The sequence below is a fragment of the Rana temporaria genome, chromosome 1, assembly GCF_905171775.1.
Source record: "Rana temporaria chromosome 1, aRanTem1.1, whole genome shotgun sequence".
Taxonomy (NCBI): domain Eukaryota; kingdom Metazoa; phylum Chordata; class Amphibia; order Anura; family Ranidae; genus Rana; species Rana temporaria.
Genome location: NC_053489.1, coordinates 262,077,193 through 262,092,076, shown reverse-complemented (window position 1 = coordinate 262,092,076; position 14,884 = coordinate 262,077,193).

Sequence of the window (14,884 nt, the reverse complement as noted above, 5' to 3'; positions counted from 1 at the left end):
TTTCTGCCCAGCCACTCACCAACGCCCCCTTGATATGGCGCCCATGGCACTTTCCATGGCTGCCATACCCTAGATACGTCCCTGCTTGCACTACATAGTTGAAGGTAAATCTAAAGAATATTGAATAATTGTATGGTGTATGGCAGCCCTCAAAAATTCCACTCGCTTGCTCGCATTTTGCGAGTGGATTTTGAGGGCTGGCGAGGAAGGGTTGCCTGGGAGCGGGGGGCGAACACCGCTGACAGCATGGGTGGAATGTGAGTCCTTCTCCCAGCGATCGTGGAGGAGAAGAGAGAGTAAGAGAGCCACACGGATGATCAGAGCGCAGCGCAGTGAACACAATGATAACAACTTTTATTTCACATTGCATGAATGGTGGGCACAAGGCTGCATGGTGGGCACAAGGCTGCATGGTGGGCACAAGGCTGCATTGGTGGACACAAGGCTGCATTGGTGAGCACAAGGCTGCATGGTGGGCACAAGGCTGCATTGGTTGACACAAGGCTGCATTGGTGAGCACAAGGCTGCATTGGTGGGCACAAGACTGCATTGGTGGACACAAGCCTGCATTGGTGGGCACGGATAAAGTTGTTGTTGTTAATATTTATGTTTATAACTTAATTCTGCATAAAACATTTGAGTGTCATTTCATGAGATTTATGAGGGCGTGTTTAGGGGCGGGGCGGGTTGGGTGGGGCAACTGGTGGCGAGTAAACCTTGAGGCCTGGCTAGTAGCTCAGGACTTGAAATTTTGAGCCCTGGTGTATGGTCAGCTTTAGACTGGGATGCCATTAAAGTTCATGTGCGTGTAAAGGCAGGTGTCCCAATACTTTTGGTAATATAGTGTAGGCATGGTCTTACAATGCCTGTTTATATTAAATCTGCTCTACTCTCATACCATATTAACAACCTATCTGACAATACTGGCTATTGGAAGACTTTAATCTGATTAATAATCTTGCTTAGTTGAGTTGGTCACAGGAGCAGGACAGCAGATGAATAATGTTTGAAGATTAAACAATAGATAAAGCTGGAAACTCTTTAAAACTACAGCTACGTTTAGAAGAGGAGAAAAGTTTCATATGTAATAAGGGTTGTTTTAAATTGAGGCCGTCAAGTTTTACAGATGTCTCATGTTATTTACTGTTGCGTTCTGTACATTACAGAAAGCTTGTTGTTTAGATCCAAGTCTTTAAATAGCGAGTAACTTAAAGCAGACCTTCAGTAATTTTTACAACTTTCCATCTATTAAATCTTCTGCCCTTGTTGTTTTAACTTTGAATAGTAAAACATTTTTTTTCAGCCACTAAATACCTTATACACCCACTTCCTGTTTCTTGTCTGGTCATTAGCCTAGGCTTATGACATCATGCACATCTCTCGCTCTCAATCTTGTGAAAGTTTGCCAGGAAGGGAGGGGGGGAGGGGGTTGAGTCATAAGAGGGCCAATGAGAGCTGCAGAGCTGGGGGTGTGCCTTAAAGCAGAACCCTAGGAAGATACTAAAAACAACACAACTGAACTTAGTTAAGTATTTATTTAAAAAGTTGCACATCTTTTAAAATGCAACTAGTATAAGTACCTGAATATAAGTTGGCACAAACCACTTGTAATCTCCTGAACAGAAGACCTCATACTGGGAGAGGGAGGAGGAGCTTTTGGGGCAGATATGAGGTGCTGCAGAGCAGAATAACATCTCTTGCTCTCAATCTTGTGAAAGTTTGCCAGGAAGAGAGGGGGGATGAGTCATAAGAGAGCCAATGAGAGCTGCAGAGCTGAGGTGTGCCTTAAAGCAGAACCCTAGGAAGATACTAAAAACAACACAACTGAACCTAGATAAGTATTTATTTAAAAAGTTGCACATCTTTTAAAATGTAGCTAGTATAAGTACCTGAATATAAGTTGGCATGAACCACTTGTTATCCCCTGAACAGAAGACCTCATACTGGGATAGGGAGGCGGAGCTTTTGGGGGAGATATGAGGTGCTGCAGAGAAGAGTAATGCGGTCGTTTTTCGGCATGAAAAAATACAACGTTTTAAAAAAAGTAATTTAAAATCATCGTGTGTGGGCTTCACATCGTTTTCCGACTTCTGAAAATTCGAACATGCTGCATTTTTTAACGTTGTTTTTTAAAATGTAGTTTTTCAAGTTAAAAAAAATTATCGTGTGTGGGCTAAAACGACGTTTTAAACCCGCGCATGCCCAGAAGCGAGTTATGAGACGGGAGCGCTCGTTCTGGTAAAACTACCATTCATAATGGAGTAAGCACATTCATCACGCTGTAACAGACAGAAAAGCGCGAATCGTCTTTTACTAACACGGAATCAGCTAAAAGCAGCCCAAAGGCGAATAGAACTTCCCCTTCAGAGTGCCGTCGTACGTGTTGTACATCACCGCGCTTTGTTCATCATTTTTCAAAAACGATGGTGTGTAGGCAACATCGTTTTTAATGATGAAGTTGGAAAAACTTAGTTTTTTGGACATGCTGAAAATCGTTGTTTTTTTTTTAATGCTGAAAAACGATCGTGTGTACGCGGCATAACAATCTCCTTAAAATGCTGCTGCTCAAATATTGACCAATAGTGACGGGTCCCGACAATACAGATAAAAGTCATCGAAAAAAATGGCATGCCCCCCCCAGTCCATTATCAGGCCCTTTGGGTCTGGTATGAATATTAAGGTGAACCCTGAATCAAAAAAACAAATGCGTGGGGGACCCCCAAATTCCAGTACCAGGTCCTTCAGGTCTGGTATGGATGTTAAGGGGAACCCTGCGCCAAATTGAAAAAAAATGGCGTGGGGTTCCCCCCAAAAGTCCATACCAGACCCTTCAGGTCCATGTTGATGGGGACAAGGGCCTCATCCCCACATCCCCACAACCTCCAGATCCTGCCCCCCCATGTGAATTGGTAACGGGTTACATTGTACCCCTACCATTTCACCCAAAAAAGTGAGAAAAAGGGGAAAAAACACACACACACAAAGTTCTTTAATAAAAAAAAAATATTCCAGCCTCGTAATCTTTCTACGAGTCCGACCCACCGCTACAAATATATAACCGAGGGCGGGGCCACCCGTAACATGGACAGGTGACCCCGCCCCCTCTGATGCAACAGGGTTTCCAGCTGTTTCCCCGTGGCATCACAGGTGACCATGCCCCCCTCTGACGCAACACGGGTTTCAGCGGGTGCCTCCCATGGAGGCAGGATCGAGTCGGATTCTTTTTTTTTTCCTCTGTATCGCTCGAGAATGGATTACATCGTAATTTTTGATTTCCGATAAGCCACCCACCCGCAGAACCCCACAACTAGACAATAAAATAGAATATAAAACTATAAAGCAATAGAATCAAAAATAATAGAATAGAAGTTAATAGAATGTAATAAAATAGAACATGACAGTCTTCCGAAATTCGAATAGTATAAATTTGAATTCTAGAATAGATTGGAAAATAATTAAAATGTATGGAAACTAAAATATAAAAGAATAGAAAAACAATAGAACAGAATAGAATCAATTATAATATATATTATATTTTATTCTATTCTCTTGTTTTTCTTTTCTATTCCATTCTAATCTTTTCTATTCGAATTTGAATTCATTTTATACGAAATTCGAATTTCTTATTGAATGAAATCGAATTTGAATAGAAAAGATTATAAAAGATTAGTTTCATATTAGAATTTGAAAAAATTTTGACCGAATTCCTAAAAAGTCGATCAAATTTGAAAAATGTAATTAGATTAGAAAAAATCTACTGCATTCGAAAAAATTCTACCACATTTGAAAAAAATCTACCGAATTAGAAAAAAATACCACATCCAAATTTTTATTACATATAATCATTTTTCCAAAATTTGAATTTCATATAGAATGAAATCGAATTGGAATAGTAAAGATTAGAATAGAATAGAAAATAATAGAAAAGTTAATAAACTAGAAAAACAATAGAACAGAAAAGAATCAATTATAATATATATTATATTTTATTCTATTCTCTTGTTTTTCTTTTCTATTCCATTCTAATCTTTTCTATTCGAATTTGAATTCATTTTATACAAAATTCGAATTTCATATAGAATGAAATCGAATTGGAATAGAAAAGATTAGAATAGAATAGAAAATAATAGAAAAGTTAATAAACTAGAAAAACAATAGAACAGAATAGAATAAAATATAATATTTTATTTGCTTTTGATCTATTGTTTTTCTAGTCTATTCTTTTGTACTCATCTAATCTTCTCTATTCAAATTAATTGTATATGAAATTTGAATTGCGGAAGATGTTTTTATAAGTTCTGTTCTATTGTTTTTCTATTATTTTAGATTCTATCCTAATCTTTTCTATCCAAATTCGTTCTACAGTATATGAAATTCGAATTTTGGAAAATGTTAGAAAAAAATGTAATATATATATATATGACATCTTCCAAAATTCGAATTTTGCATATAATGATTTTGAATATGAATACAAAAGATTAGTATAGAAAATAATAGAAAAGAATAAACTAGAAAAACAAATAAAATGTTATTCTATTCTGTTCTATTGTTTTTCTATTCTATATCTTATATAAATTTAAAAAACGAAATTCGAATTTCGTATAGAATGAATCTGAATAGAAAATATTAGGATAGAAAAAAATAGAAAAGAATAGACTAGAAAAACAATAGAACAGAATAGTATGAAATATAATATATGTTATATTTTATTCTATTCTGTTCTATTGTCTTTCTATTCTATTTTTTTCTATTTTCTATTCTAATCTTTTCTTTTTCAATTCAAAATCATTCTATACGAAATTCGAATTTTTGAATAATGGATATATATGTTTATATGGTTATATGTTTTTTTTTCCTCTCTCCCCTTTTTGGGAGGGGTGAGGAAAAGGAGAGGGCAGAGGTAGAAGTGAAATGAAAAATCAGGAGGATGTAGGATTGACCCATATTGTTGTTATTGTTGTTATTTATGTTCATGCAATGTCGAATTCATTTTAAAAAGTGATTCCTTTTGTACGCTTATTGGAAATGAAATAAAACAAAATTGAATAAAAAAATTGAATAAAACAAATTTAAACACTAATGGATATATATGTAAATATTAGGGTTAGGATTAAACCTAACCCTAACCCTATTATATATATATATATAATCATTTTCCGAAATTCGAATTTTGTATAGAATGAATTTGAATTTGAATAGAAAAGATTAGAATAGAGTAGAAAATAATGGACTAGAAAAACAATAGAACAGAATAAAATATAATATATAAATAATATTTTATTCTTTTCTGTTCTACTGTTTTTTCTAGTCTATTCTTTTCTACTCTATTCTAATCTTTTCTATTTGAATTCTAATTCATTATATACGAAATTTGATTTTCGGAAGATGTATATATATATATATATATATATATATATATATATATATATATATAATTTTTCTGTTCTGTTGTTTTTCTATTATTTTAAATTCTATCATAATCTTTTCTATCCAAATTCGAATTTTGGAAGATGTTTGTATATAACATCTTCCAAAATTCGAATTTCGTATAGAATGAATTTGAATTTGAATACAAAAGATTAGTATAAAAAATAATAGAAAAGAATAAACTAGAAAAACATATATTCGATTTTATTCTATTCTGTGCTATTGTTTTTCTATTCTATTCTATTCTATTCTATTATTTTCTATTTTCTATTCTATTCTAATCTGTTCTATTCTAATTCAAAATTATTCTATACGAATTTCGAATTTCAGGAAATGGTTATATATAGTTTTGTTTAAATGTGGTAGCATTATTTCGAATTTGATAATTTTTTTCGAATTCGGTAGATTTGTTTTCGAATGCGTTAGAATTATTTCGAATGCGGTAGAATTTTTTTCGAATACGAAATGAATCCCGAAAACGAATGTAATGAATGCAACGAACTTAACTAAACTAATTTAATTAAATAACGAATTGAAACGAAACAAAACAAAACACATTTTTTCATCCTGCACATGTCTACCCACAACCACCGGGCAAGGGTTGTGAGGATGAGGCCCTTGTCCCCATCAACATGGGGACATCCCCCCCTTTTTTCCTGTGGTTTGTCAGGTTGCATGCTCGTATATGGGTCTGGTATGTATTTTTGGGGGGAGCCCAAGCCATTTTATTTTAATTTTGGCTCTGGGTTCCCCTTAAAATCCATACCAGACCTAAAGGGTTAAATTTAAAGCAAGTTGGCTTTTTTTTTAACCAATGGTTAAATAACCTATGGGGCCCACACACGATCGGTTTTGACCGATGAAAACGGTCCATCGGTCCTCTGTTTAACCTATCGTGTGTACGAGGCCTTAAAGTTTGACCTCATATTAGATGGTTTTGGTAAACCTGAAGAGAAAAACCTGCACAAAAACTGATAGTGTGTATGGGGCTTGAATCTTTTCAAAACTGAACTTATAATTTTTCCTCCCCCACGTGTCTTTTCCCCCGATCTCTGTCAAAATCTATGGCACAACTATCAGCTCATCACCGCATGACAAAGTCCTAGGTGTAGTTCTGGACTCTGAACTCTCCTTTAAAGCGGAGGTCCACTCAAATTTTTTTTAAAAGCCAGCAGCTACAAATACTGCAGCTGCTGACTTTGAATAAATGGACACTTACCTGTCAATCGCGCCCGCGATGTCAGCAGCCAAAACCGAGCAATCGCTCGTCTCTTGGCTGCCCCCGCCGCCATCCTCGGTGAGGGAATCAGGAAGTAAAGCATTGCGGCTTCACTGCCCGTGCGCGAGTTGTGAGGCGCATCATTACTGGTCACCGCTGTCTCCTGGGACCAGTGTGTTTCCCAGAAGACAGCCCGGGGGGTGACGTTAAGGGGTGTGACTCCCGCGGGATTCTATTCCCGGAAGTGGGTGCAAATACTTGTATTATACAGGTATCTGCACCCCTCCCTCCTGAAAGGGGCCTAATGTGACACCGGGGGGGGGGGAGTTCTGAAAAGCGGAGGTTCACTTTTTGTGTGGACCTCCTCTACCCACACCTAACAAATGTTTTCATTTTCTCCATCTGATCATCCCCCACAGCTATTACCTTTTTATTCCACTTGACCCTCCCTCCTATACTGTAAGCTCTAATGAGCAGGGCCCTCTGATCCCTCCAGTATTGATTTGTATTGTAACTGTACTGTCTGCCCTCATGTTGTAAAGCCCTGCGCAAACTGTTGGCGCTATAGAAATCCTGTATAATAAAAATAATAGTAAATCTACCCCACTGTGCACTGTGTTCTCCCTGTACTGATATCTCCCTGCGCCCCTGACTGTGTTGATGGGGGAAACAAGCGATTATCTGTCTTGCAACATGTGGTTGCAGGAAAGAATTGCATCATCTATGGCTGGCTTAAGTTGCACTCACCGGACATTAGGTATAGACAAAAAAGTTTTACTGCGCTAAAAATGAAACATTAACTAGCATAAAATGAGCTGCAACAAAAAAGTGATATACACACAATAGTACATAGGAAAAAGGATTGTAGTTGCGCTAAAAAGTGAAAATTGAAATTTGAAAATCAATATTAAAAAGACCAAGCTGTATAGTCCATAACAGCTTGAAGTATATGGTGATAAAAAATGCAATGAATCAAGAGTGTAGCCACCACCAGTGAATAGCTGAATAAGATGTACGCTTACCAAAAGGCAAGCAAATTGTGCTTGCGGCTGAACCCCAGCCAGGGTCTTTACATAGGAACCGCCATCGGCATCTAGGATGATGATCCTCCGGTTATGGCAGGATGAAATAGGAGTCCCAGAAAGAAAAATGCTCACATAGTGATGTACCGCAAATAAACAATAAATATGTGACACACTGGAGAAATAAGGACCACCACCGATAGAGACCACCGTATAAAGTGCACGCTTACCAGACAGATAAGCTTTAATGGCTTGTGGCTGAACCCCAGCCAGGGCCTTTATACCGAATTGTCTCCAACTTCACAGCCTCAGAACTCTCCCAGCGTCCACAGCAATGGTAAACCACCAAAAAAGAATTGAATCCACAATAGTGATGTACCGTAAAAATAGTAGTATTTAATAATAAAAGGTTGCACTTACAGGAATAATAATCAGGAAGTATAAAAAGATGAGCCGGCCGGCTTCCACGAACGCCCGTCCACAAGGACCGTAATGCTACACGTCAGAGCGTCTCCTACCCGACGTACGTTTCGTCAAATAATGACGTCGTCTGGGGAACGTCTAGGTACACTTTGCTAGTACCTGTTTGGACCCCCTTTTGCTTTCAAAACTGCCTTAATTCTTCATGGCATAGATTCAGCCCAGGTTCACACTGCCCGCGACCTTGAAGTCGGACCCCATCGCGACTTCGGCACCACTTGCATGCAACTTCTTTAACAGTAAGGTAAATGCAAGTTGTACCAAAGTCAGACCAAAAGTAGTACAGGAACCTTTTTCTAAGTCTGAGCGACTTAAGCCACACCAATTAGAACGGTTCTATTGCACAGAATAGGGTCTGACTTCTAATGTGACAAGTGCTCCAAAGACAGAGTGATTGTCGCATCAGTGTGAACTGGACATTTACAAGGTGTTGAAAACGTTCTTCAGAGATTTTGGTCTATATTGACATGATAGCATCATGCAGTTGCTGCAGATTTGTCGGCTGCACATCCATGATGTAAATCTCCTGTTCCACCACATCCCAAAGTGCTCTATTGGATTGAGATCTGGTGACTTTGGAGGCCATTGGAGTACTGTGACCTCAATGTAATGTTCAAGAAACCAGTGGTGAGATGATTTGAGCATTTCACAAATGGTGCATTATGCTGCTGGAAGACGCCATCAGAAGATGAGTACACTGTAGTCATAAAGGGATGGACATAGTCAGCAACAATACTCAGGTAGGCCCTTGGATTTAACCCTTTCACTGCCAAGTCCATACGCCGTACGGACATACAAAAGGACCTGAAGGTGGCCTGGTCAGTATTGAGTACGGACCTATTTTCTCCTTCTGCTATAAGCTTATGGTCACTTCAATGGATTACAACCGGCTGATCAGAGTTATTAACCCCTAATGTGACCGTCCCCCCCAGGGCCGTCTTTAATATGGTTTGGGCCCTGGGCAAACATTTTTTTTGGGCCCCCCTCCAGCTTATTTTGGGCCTGGCTGGTTCACATGTATGTTTTGGGCGGTCCTCATTTGTGCAGGTACAGCAGCCCATTGATTTGAATGGGCTGCCATGCCTTTGTTTCCTGCAGAAAAAAGGTGCATTCAGCATTTTAAAAATACAGTTGCCTTGAAATCCATTCTACTTTTGCACCATGCTACTTACCTGCAGTTCTTGCACACACAAACACACTGTGTTTTTAAAAGCGTGACCTAAACATCTAAAAATGCAGCAAGTTTGACAGTGCGGGAACTGCAGATAAGTCACAGCAGACAGCAGAATGGACAGACAGTGCTGTATTTCAGTGCTTGATGGGCATAGACGTGCCGTGTGCGCAGCCTATTACATGAGGCATGCGCTTTTCTTTGCAGGAAACGCAGGCATGGTGGCCCATTCAAATGAATGAGCTGCTGTGCCTGTGCAAATGTGGGCCTCCAAAACACATACATGTGAACCAGCCAGGCCCAAAATAAGCCCATCAAGCAGTTAAATACAGACAGTAATGCCATGTGCTCTGAGGCCTTACTCAGCCTGGACTGCAGGTCTGGTCTGTGATTTAAAGAGTTCCTCTATTTTACACATGGCATGGCATGGGGTCCCATGGTGCTAAAGCAGAATGGACAGACGGTGCTGTGACCCCCATGCCATGCCATGTGTAAAATAGAGGAACGTTTTAAAACACTGACCAGACCTGCAGTGAATCATCAAATATTATAAAGACTTTGGGCACACTCTACAGAAAACTTCTATTTACAATATAGATTAGCAAACAGTGACATACCTTGAGGAGCAGGACATGAAGAAGTCAGCCTCGGGAAGAGCAAACTGGGGATGTTATAAAATCACATTCTAATTCACTTTTATATACAAGCAGCACCCAGTGGCAGGAAGGGAGAAGTGCACGTCTAAAGGGAAGCCAGGGGTGCTGTACATTTTAAAACACTGGGAAGGGAAGCAGTACTGTCACTGGCTGCGTGCCGCTGATGATTTTCAGCCTGATTTGTGGGCAGCACAGGGGCTTAACGGGCGGCAGGGCCGCCATCAGGAATTATGGGGCCACTTACACAGCTTCAGGCATGGGCCCCCTGGAGCAGAGAACCGGGATGGGGGGGTACTGCCGCCTGAAATTGAGAAGCAGGGGGGGGGCTGCCGCGAATTTAGAAGCGGGGGGCCCTTTACAAAAAAAGAAATAAAGAAAGAAATAAAGAAAAATATATTTAAAAAAAGGGGTGTAGCCATCCGGGGCCCTGGGGACCTCTGGGCCCTTTAATAAAAAGAAAAAAAGAAATAAAAAATATATATATAAAAAATATATTTTAAAAAGGGGGTTGCCATCTGGGGCCCTGGGGACCTCTGGGCCCTTTAATATTTTTTTTTTAATAAAAATAAATTACAAAAACAAGGGGGTTGCCATCCAGGACCTCTGGGCCCTTTAATAAAAAATAAAAATATATATATAAAAAAGAAACATTTATAAAAAAAGGGGGGTTGCCATCCAGGGCCCTGGGGACCTCTGGGCCCTTTAATAAAAAAAAATAAAAAAAATATATAAACAAAAATAAAAAAATAAACATTTATAAAAAAAAATGTATAAAAATATTTTTTTTATATATATATATATATATATATATATATATATATATATATATATAAAAATATAAAAAAAGGGGGGTTGTCATCCGGGGGCCCTGGGGAACTACGGGACCCTGGGGACCCCCAGACCTCTAAAAAAAAAATTGGCCCTTTAATAAAAAATAAAATAAAAATATATTAAAAAATATTTTTTTTTATTTAAAAATAAATAAAAAAAGGGGGGTTGCCATCTGGGGCCATGGGGGCTTCCGGGCCCCTGGGGGCCTCCGAACCCCTAAAAAAAAAAAAGGGGGTTGCTTTGGGCCCCCAACAGTGACAGGGCCCAGGGCACCTGCCCCATTTGCCCTGCGGTAAAGACGGCCCTGGTCACCCCACCCATCCCTGTCCCCAGCCTCTCTACCTCCCGCAGCTCCCTTCCACCTAAAACTACTCCCCTCACTCTCCTCTCCTATCCCCTTCAAACCCCTTCCTCTAGCACTGACCCCCCCCACACCCGATAGCTCCCCAATACCGGCCCCCACACCCCCGATCCATCCCTGCTCCATCAGCATCCCTCCTTCCCCTCATGCAGCCTGATCTGGAAAACTGACAGGCTGGGGATCGCGGCGGGTGGAAGGAGGGGAGCGGTGTGGGCTTAGTTTGGGCTTAGGGGGGCTTGGTAAACATGGGTTTACCACCCCCCTAAGTGTGGAACCCTGGGCGCATACAGCGATCAATATGATCGCTCCTATATGCCCACTGACATCTGATAATAGTAACCGTGAGAGTTACTATGCATCAGACTGTCAGTTTATGAATGAATGGAATCTCTAAACAGATTCCATTCATTCAAGTAAAGTGATACAGAGAAATGGACTATCTTCAGTTCCTTTCTCTGTCTCAAAAAAAGAGATATGGGGGTCTGTTTAGACCTCTGATATCTCACCAAAGGTACGATCGATTTTCACCATTTTGCAAAAATAACTTCATACAGGTTAAGCTTTTGTATTTAGTAAGTACCGTATTTATCGGGGTATTGCGCGCTCCGGCGTATAGCACGCACCCCTAATTTTGACCCTAAAATCCTGAAAAAAAAATTTTTTAGTACATTTAACTACTTACAGTTTTGGTGTCTTGCCTCGTCCAGTCCGGCGTCCGTCTGCGGCCTCGGTGGTGTCCTCCCGGCTTCTCCCGCGCTGTCTTCATGTCGAATCCCCGCTTCCCGTGCTCAGTTTGAAGCCTCCGCCGACGTATACCGAGCGCAGTACACTCGGGTATACAGTATTCGGCCAGGCTCGGCTTCTCACGCATAAACGTCACAGAGCGTCACTACGAGCAAAGTCGAGCCTTGCCGAATGTACCCGAGCGTACTGCGCTCGGTATATGTCGGCGCAGGCATTCAAACACAGCGCTTTCTATATTTGTGCAGCTTTCATTATTTGTGCAGCTTTCACTATTTGTACAGCTTTCATTATTTGTGCAGCTTTCATTATTTGTTCAGCTTTCATTATTTGTTCAGCTCTCATTATTTGTGCAGCTTTCATTATTTGTGCAGCTTTCATTATTTGTGCAGCTTTCATTATTTGTGCAGCTTTCATTATTTGTGCAGCTTTCATTATTTGTACAGCTTTCATTATTTGTGCAGCTTTCATTATTTGTTCAGCTTTCATTATGCTGCAATGTGTGCATGTTATTGACATCCTTAATGTGTTTTATGCTATTTATTCTAACTTTGCAGCTATTAACCACTTGCCCACCGGGTTAATTCTGGCACTTCTCTCCTTCATGTGAAAATCAAAATTTTTTTGCTAGAAAATTAATCAGAACCCCCAAACATTATATATTTTTTTTTAGCAGACATCCTAGGGAATAAAATGGCAGTCATTGCAATACTTTTTGTCACACCGTATTTGCGCAGCGGTCTTACAAGCGCACTTTTTTTGGATAAAAATCACTTTTTTGAATTAAAAAATAAGACAACAATAAATTTTGCCCAATTTTTTTATATATTGTGAAAGATAATGTTACGCCGAGTAAAATGATACCCAACATGTCACGCTTAAAAATTGCGCCCGCTCGTGGCATGGCGTCAAACTTTTACCCTTAAAAATCTCGATAGGCGACGTTTAAAAAATTCTACAGGTTGCATTTTTTGAGTTGCAGAGTAGGTCTAGGGCTAGAATTAGTGCTCTCACTCTAACGATCGCGGCGATACCTCACTTGTGTGGTTTGAATACCGTTTTCATATGCGGGCGCTACTCGCGTATGCGTTTGCTTCTGCGCGCGAGCTCGTCGGGATGGGGCGCTTTAAAAAAAATTTTTTTCGTTTTCTTATTTATTTTTATTTCGTTTTATAATTTTTTACACTGAAATAAAAAAAAAAAAATTGATCACTTTTATTCCTATTACAAGGAATGTAAACATCCCTTGTAATAGAAAAAAGCATGACAGGTCCTCTTAAATATGAGATCTGGGGTCAAAAAGACCTCAGATCTCATAATTAGACTTAAATGCAAAAAAAAAAAAAAAAAAAAAAAAAAATGTCATTTTTTCAAATGACAAAAAAAAAATGTTTCTTTAAGAGGCTGGGCGGGACTGACGTTTTGACGTCACTTCCGCCCAGCAGAGCTATGAGGACGGGTGAAGGAGATTTCTCCTTCAGTCCCGTCCCCGCTCAGCTGCCGGACACATCCGATCCCCTCCGCCGCTACCGACGGCTCCGGTAAGCGGCGGAGGGCGCGGGAGAGCGGCGGGAGGGGGGGGGGCCCGCCGCGGAGACCTCCGTTATCGTGTACACCACCGCCCCCTATAAAGATGAATATCTCGGTTGTGGCAGCAGCTGCTGCCGTTATCGAGATATTCAACTTTAAAAACAGGACGTCTTTTTGACATGGGGCGGTGGTCAAGAGGTTAAGTAAGTTGCAGTTAGTCCCTGTCAGATCATTTGACCGATCACCAATTAGATGCATACAAAATAATCTATTAACCACTAGAGGCCCGCACTATAGCCGAATGACGTCTACAGCGCGGACCTGAAAATCCAACTGGACGTCAATTGAGGTCCGCCCCTTTCCTCGTTCCCCGAGCGCGCAGCGGGGGAAACTCTGTGTTGGCCGTATCCCTTGGACACAGCCAATCACAGATCGCCGTGAACGGCCAATCGGAGTGGCCGTTTGGTAGGCGATCTGTGCGGCTAATGAGAGATGATCTCATATGGAAATATATGAGATCATTTCTCATTGCCGGCTCTCACAGAGACAGCGTGCTGTCAGGGAGAGAGGAGACCGATCTGTGTCTCTTGTACATAGGGACACAGATCGGTCACCTCCCCAGTCAGTCCCCCTCCCCCACAGTTAGAACACTATGCAGGGTACACATTTAACCCCTTCCTCACCCCCTAGTGTTAACCCCTTCAATGCCAGTCTCATTTATACAGTAATTTGTGCATATTTATAGCGCTGATCGCAGTATAAATGTGACTGGTGCCAAAAATGTTTCAAAAGTGTCCGATGTGTCCGCCATAATGTTGCAGTCCCAATAAAAATCGCAGATCGCCGCCATTACTAGTAAAAAAAAAAAAATTCTGTCCCTTATTTTGTAGGCGCTATAACGTTTGCGCAAACCAGTCACTTATTGCGATTTTTTTTTTTTTTTACCAAAAATATGTAGAAGAATACGTATCGGCCTAGACTGGAAAAAAAATGTTTTTAAAAAAAAATTAGCTATTTATTATAGCAACAAGTAAACAATATTGTATTTTTTTTTCTAAATTTACGTTCTTTTTTGTTTATAGCGCAAAAAATAAAAACCGCAGAGGTGATCAAATACCACCAAAAGAAAGCTCTACTTGTGGGGAAAAAAGGACGTCAATTTTGTTTGGGAGCCACGTCGCACGACCGCGCAATTGTCAGTTAAAGCGACCCAGTGCCGGAAGCTGAAATTTCACCTGGGCAGGAGGGGGGTATATGTGCCCAGTAAGCAAGTGGTTAAAAGAGAACAATTCTTTATGACCTTGTAAAATTTCCCTTCATAATTATGATAAAAATACTACTAAAATACTGTTTTGTTGCTGATCGTTCTTATATCTGCAGCATATTTTTTTCATCACACCTATTTGTTGCCTGATGCTGTACAGTAATGTGGGGTAGAACAACTAC